The sequence below is a fragment of the Parus major genome, chromosome Z (assembly GCF_001522545.3).
Source record: "Parus major isolate Abel chromosome Z, Parus_major1.1, whole genome shotgun sequence".
NCBI lineage: Eukaryota > Metazoa > Chordata > Aves > Passeriformes > Paridae > Parus > Parus major.
In genome coordinates this window covers 13,119,601-13,126,887 of record NC_031799.1, presented here as the reverse complement: position 1 = coordinate 13,126,887, position 7,287 = coordinate 13,119,601, and positions in this window count along the sequence as shown.

The following is a 7,287-nucleotide window of genomic DNA, read 5'->3' as shown; positions in this document are numbered from 1 at the left end:
AAACGCAGGGCTCCGAAGTCGGCAGCAGTCTCCCTGGCTCCCCAAGCCTCCCTCAGAACCCTTGCCCCGGTAGCCCTGGCCAAGCTGTCGGAGCCCTTACCCGTTCCCCTACTTCCCCAGTTGACAATCCCAAGTTATCCCCTTTCCAAGTTGCAAATCCCCAGTTTGATAAAGTTAATGATTCCCACTTACTTTCCCAGAACCATGGATCCCCTATTTTCCCTTATCCCTAGTGTTCCCCTATGTCTCCCCATACCCTGCCTGACCCTCAAAATGGCCCCCAAAGGACACAAGATGGCGGGGACCGCATGGTCGAACCCCTCCCTTGTGCTCCTTCTTCCTAGAACCCCTTCCTTCCCTCAACGACCAACCCCTTCCTCCTTAGCCCCTCCCTTCCATCCTACCCTGACTCCTCCCATTTCCCCTTGGGTTGTTCCTCCTCCTCGGGGGTGTGTCCCCAAGTGTAACCTCCCAAAACCCCACCCCTTCTGGCCGCTGCTCCTGCCTCCAACCCTCCCCCTCAGTCGGTCCTCCAGCCCCGCCTCTTCCGGCTTCTGGTTCCCACGCCCCTCCTCCCGGTTCCCACGCCTCCCCTTCCGGTTCCCACGCCCCTCCTTCCGGTTCCCACGCCTCTCCATCCGGTTCCCACGCTTCGGGAACCGGAAGTGACAGGCCTGGGGACCAGAACCTGGAACAGGTTGTCATTCCCTTTGCCGCACCAGTCAGTTTTAGAGGAAGGGGAGGGAGGTACCGAGAATGGGAGCCCTTCTCCTTCCAGACGAAGAGGGAGCTGTGTAAAGCTCAGAAAGAGTTCGGCAGGAGAAGTGAATATTTTAAGGGCTTGTTAAAGGCCACCTTCTCCGCGAACGAGATGGTGTCCCACAACTTGAAAGAGTTATTTGCCTGCCTCCTTTCCCCAGCTGAATATAGGCTGTGGAAACAGAGGTGGAAGAAGTTGTTGGAGGCTGTCCTTCCTGAGCTATTGCACAGCGAGGAGTCCGCGGTTGATGCAGATTAAAACCCCCTCTCAGCAGATCACCTGTGCGATGAGGGGAATTGAGTGAAGCCGGAAGAACAGGCCAGGGTTTTACCCCGGCCTGTCTTGATTAAAATAACGGAGGCCGCTGAAAAGGCATTTAACATCTTGGCGGGGTGGGGAACCCCTGACCAATTTCTGAAATATTAAACAGTCCCCCAATGAGCCATTTACTATATTTATTAACCATTTGCAGGAGCAAATAGAAATACAACTTGATAGACCTGAGCTGCAAGAACAGCTTATTCTAGAAATGGCAAAGGCAAACTGTAATGATATCTGTAAACAAGTTGTTTTTAGTTTGCTCTTGTATCCACCGCCCACCTTGGACATCCTCATTGATGCGTGTGAGAAGAAAGTTCCATTAGTGGGGGCGTCCAGGGTGCCACCGCCACCACAGGCGGCCAGAAGACCACCAACAGCGGCAGTGGCCCAGCATCCGTCGGGCTAGTTCGTCCTTCCACTGGCAAGAACCATTCAGTGTTACCGATGTGAACAACTGGGTCACATGGCGAGGGACTGCCCTGCCGCCCACCCACACCAGGGGCCTATGGGAAATAGGTCAGGGGAGAGAATACAGGAGGGAACACCTAATAAAATCAAAAAACTGAGAGCACGGCGCGAACCTGCCCCACGCGATGTTAAAAATGGGGCAGGTATCGCGGAGGGAGGGGGGAAAAAACATTGGACATGGCAAGTTTCTCCGACGCAACACCTTATTACTGTCAAAGACATCCTCTTCCGGTCCCAGCACTGGACGGTGGTAGCTGTGGACCTACTGGAGGAGAATCAACTGGAGAATGGGCACGACTGTAAGTTTATCGCCATCGGGGACACAGAACACACACCCCCGGAGATTGAGATTTCTCCAATCACCTTCCCAGATGGTCTGGAGAACCTCATTCTCCTGGCGCGCTGCATTCACCCACCATACTTTCTACCGAAAGGGCAAATTATTGCCCAGGTTATTCCAGTGCCAGAACGGATCCCAGCAGACGACCACGCACCGGGCGTCTACTGGGCAGAGGTGGTGGGTGAAGATAAACCGATCATAGACTGCAGCATCAAGCAGGGTGCGGAATTTGTGAACATGAAGGGTCTGCTTGGCACGGGGGCGGATGTGATGATCATCCCCGAAAGGAGATGGCCGTCACATTGGGAATTGCAACCCGTAGCAGGGAAAATACAGGGTATAGCGGGTACCCAATTGGCTCGCATCTTGAAGAGCGTGGTGCAAATTGCGGGACCGGATGGGCAATTGGCTAATTTACGCCCATTCGCGGCAAATTTTCAGGTTCCCTTGTGGGGAAGGGATCTCATGTCCCAGTGGGGGGTCAAAATAGAGATCCCGAAAACCCCTCGGGATTTTTAGAGGCGGCCACTGTGGAGCGCCCCTTCCAGAAGCTGGATTGGACCACAGATGAAGCGGTCTGGATTGACCAGTGGCCGCTCAGAAAAGATAAATTAAGGGCGCCCAACGAGCTCGTGGAGGAGCAATTGGCGAAAGGTAACATTGTAGAAACAACGAGCCCTTGGAATTCTCCGGTTTTTGTCATCCGTAAACCAGGGAAGGACAAGTGGTGGCTCCTCCATGATCTTCGTGCAATAAATAAAATCATTGTAGACATGGGGCCCCTTCAACCAGAGATGCCTACCCCAACCATGCTCCCCCAAAATTGGAATCTGGCTATAGTTGACATCAAAGACTGTTTCTTTCAAATTCCCCTACACCCTGAAGATGCCCCACGGTTTGCCTTCTCGCTGCCCACCCTTAACCGAGAAGCCCCAATGAGGAGATTCCACTGGCGGGTATTGCCCCAAGGCATGAAGAACTCGCCCACTATCTGCCAGTGGTATGTCTCCTCATTGCTGTCTCCTGTACGCGCCGAAATGGGGGAGGTCATCATCCATCACTACATGGATGATGTCCTAGTGTGCGCCCCCCATGACGATTTACTTACACGCTCGCTTGACTGAGTGGTTAAGGTTTTAACATCCACAGGTTTTCAACTCCAGGAAGATAAAGTTCAAAAGATGCCACCCTGGAGGTATCTGGGTCTACAGATTGCTGAGAGGACCATTGTGCCTCAAAAATTGGCCATCAACAGCAATCCGAAAACTTTGGCGGACCTCCACTCTCTGTGTGGGACCTTGAACTGGGTCAGGCCTTGGCTGGGCCTCACCACTGAGGACCTAGCCCCCCTCTTCATACTTTTGAAGGGGGAGAAGGAGCTAAGTTCTCCCAGGACCCTGACCCCAGAAGCAAGGGAAGCACTAGAGAAGGTACAAGATGCCCTAGTCGAAAGACAGGTGCATCGGTATGAACCGAGCCTGCCCTTCGAATTCATCTTGTTGGGAAGACTGCCACATCTGTGTGGGCTCATCTTCCAATGGGACCAGGGCTCTAGGGACCCGCTCTTGATCATAGAGTGGATTTTCCTGAGCCACCAGTGGTCCAAAAGTGTCACCAAGAACTGATGGCTCAGCTCATCAGGAGAGCTCGGGCTAGGCTTCAGGAGATGGCTGGGTGTGATTTCACGTGCATTCGGGTGCCTGTCAGCTTGTCGCGGGACAAAGCGTCTCCAGATAAGCTGACAAAGAAAATGTTCAACCAATTGCTTCAGGAGAATGAGACCCTTCAAATTGCCTTAGATAGTTATAGTGGACAAGTTTCGGTCCACACCCCTGCACATAAATTTTTTAATGCTAAATTTAATGTGATTCCGAAAGAAGTTTGGAGCAGAAGGCCCCTCAAAGCTCTGACTGTTTTTACCGACGCATCTGGAGCATCCCACAAGTCAGTTGTGACTTGGATGGATCCTCAAACTCAGCAGTGGGAAACAGATGTTAAATATGTGGAGGGATCTCCGCAAGTTGCTGAGTTGGATGCAGTCGTCAGAGCCTTTGAGAGGTTTTCTGAACCTTTCAATTTGGTTACAGATTCAGCTTATGTAGCAGGGGTAGTTGCAAGAGCTGAACATGCAGCTCTTAAGGAGGTCTCAAATCCGAAGCTGTTTGAGTTGCTTTCTAAACTAATTTACACTGTTTCCCACAGAAAGCAGCCTTTCTTTGTAATGCATGTGAGGTCACACACGGAGCTCCCTGGCCCGGTAGCCGAGGGGAATAGAATAGCGGATTCCCTCGCTACCCCCGTTGCAATGGCTCAGCTCCCTGACGTGTTCCAACAAGCCAAGCTGAGTCATCAAATGTTTCACCAAAATGTGCCTGGTCTAGTCCGCCAATTCCACCCGCGGCGGGATCAAGCCAGAGCCATTGTGGCTACATGCCCACATTGCCAATCCACCGCAATGCCCTCTCTGGGGTCGGGGGTCAACCCTCGAGGTCTGGGGAACTGTGAGGTGTGGCAGATGGATGTAACACACGTCCCTGAGTTCGGTAAGTTTCAGTTTGTACACCTTTCCATCGACACCTTCTCGAGTGCTATCTATGCTTCTGCCCACACAGGACAGAAAGCCGAGCATGTCTGCAAACACCTCATGCAGGCTTTCTCTGTACTGGGGGTCCCCAAAGAAATAAAGACAGACAATGGCCCAGCATACACCTCCAGGAAACTGGAGGGATTCCTGCAGGAGTGGAGAGTGGGACATACGAGAGGCATCCCACACTCCCCCACAGGCCAAGCGATAGTTGAGCGAGCCCATCAGTCGCTCAAGCGTGTCCTTTCTCACCAAAGGGAGACTGTGAAGGGCTGCAGGCCACAAGAGCGGTTGTGCAAAGCCCTTTACACGTTGAACTTCCTCAGTTGTTCAGAGCAGGACCCCAACCCTCCAGTGGCCCGGCATTTCAAGACCGCCAATAGCTACCAGTTGCAGCAGTGCCCTCCAGTGCTGGTCCGGGACCCTGAGACCCAGAAGATCTTGGGTCCTTTCGATCCGGTGACCTGGGGGCGGGGGTACGCTTGCGTATCCTCGCCCCAGGGACTAAGGTGGATCCCACAAAGATGGGTGAAGCCTTATGTCCCCAGACATCCAAGCAGGCCACCAGATAGGGTCGAGGATGTTGATGATGTCGCGTCCGAATGAGCTATCCCCCATCCCGAAGAGGAGGAGGAAACAACACAAACCCCTTTTTGTTATGTCAACCTACCTTTTTCAGCTAAAGTTATGCTTTATGCATGTTTGTTTTGTTTCAGAGAGAGCCATCCCGGAGGAAAGATGACAGCCCCAAATATCGCCATCATCATCTTCGGCATTTTGCTAATAGTGGCCCAGCCAGAAGGGTGGATCGTGCCTCAGCCCAAGCAAAATGTGTGGGTCATGCTGTTGCCATTTGATTCAATAAACTGTATTATTAAGATAGTAGCAAACGTTAATAGTTAGTATTAGTTGACATTAGTAGTAGTTATGCTAAGGCTTGGTAGGCCACATGTAACCTGCAGATGAACTATACAGCAGATATTGCAATGTAAGCAGTGTAACTAAGAAATAATCTAGGAATGTACCTTTTGGCAAACTTTAAAGGTCAGAGAGATAATCGTACCAAGTAGTGAAAGGAAAGTAAGAAATTGTGATGATGAAGAAATCGTGTAGAAAACATATAAAAACCCTGTGATTTTTCTGTGAAAGGGGGCTCTGTCTTTGGACGCTAGTCCACAGGCTCCCGGGCCCTCAATAAAGCACCGCATAAACGACTTCGGTTGTTTGTGTTTTCTTCGTATCGGGCAACAATGCTGGCGAAGTCCCTGCAGCGGGATGAACTGTGTCTTTCCACCAGAGCAGCGGGAAACCCAATGACAACATGCCTGGTGGGGATCCCTTTGAAACCTGAGGAATTTCCCGACTCCCTTACTGCTTTAGTTCAAGATGCCAACCGGGGGAGGCCGGCTCAGCATGTCATCCATTCTGCTCCAGTGTACACACTTAAGAAGCCTGTCAAGAACCCCCTCCTCCTCTGAAGGGACTGGCAGGCCACACTGCAGCGGGCGACCGTCGAGCCCCAGGAATTTGATCTTTTAGATTCCTCCCCAGCATCGTTTTGCGTTCATTTTCGTTATTACCCCTCTGACCCTGCAACATACCCAAAGGTTGAGCAAGTGAACCAACAATTCCAGGCAGCAAAGTGGTGCCAGCATATTGCGCACGTAAAGATGCCCTCAACCCTCCATCCTACCCCTCTTCAGTTGCCCAAAGGTTTGGTTTTAATTTGTGGAGATCGGGCATGGGCAGGCATCCCCTCTCGCCTTTTCGGAGGGCCGTGCACATTGGGCTGGCTGTCCCTGTTTTCGCCCAACACAACCAAAATTAAAAATTGGAGTCAAAAGAATAATTTGGTTATTAAGAAACGCAGCCTGGATGACTTGGATCCAGACTGTGACTCGGAAATTTTCCATTGGAGCAAGCTAAAACGGGTAGCAGTGTCAGTTTTTCTACCTTGGTTAGCCACTGCTCAAGCCCTCGGCGAATTAGGCCAATTTGAGTGCTGGGTAGTAAAACAGGCCAATTTAACGTCAGCTACGCTAAACAACCTCCTCGAAGATGAGGAAATAACCAGGCAGGCCACCCTCCAAAATCGGGCGGCCATAGATTTCCTGCTGCTCCTGCACAATCATGACTGCAGGGAATTCAAGGGGCTCTGCTGCCTGAACTTAACATCCAAGAGCCCGACCATCCGCCAAACCATCAAATGAGAGGCATGGTCCACCAAATAAAACAAGAGCACGAAGACTGGGCCACCAACATCTTTTCCAACTGGGGACTGTCCAGATGGCTCTCATCCATTTTAAGAACTATTTTATGGATTGTTTTTATCATTTTCATCATTTTAATTGCCTTCGCAATTAAAGTCTTAAAGAGATGTTTAGTTCGATCAGTTTTACACCTCGTCTCCCCCTCCCCAAATCAATGTTGTTGATGTACCCTCTCCTCCTTCCTCCTCCCCTCCTCCTTCTCCATCACTCAAGGACTGGTTCACCGAGCCCTCTGCACCTCCTCCCGACACAACAGCCTCCTTCTAAAAAAGAAAGGGGGAGATGTTGCAGCCAGTTTATTTTATTGTTAGGTTTTGTGGTTTGTTCCTGTTATCCCCCTATGGTTGATGCAATGGTATTGCCCCAATTTTGTAAACCCCTCCCTGTACTCCCAAACCTTCCCTGTCCATCATCCTCAGCCTGCCCCAAGCCCCTGTCTGTTATTGTAAACCCAACCCATTGTTCTAGTATGTTCCCTGCCTTTCATCCCTCACTCGAGGCCCCATTGGTATTGTGGCTGCCGTCCCTCGCATGTACTCCTCCT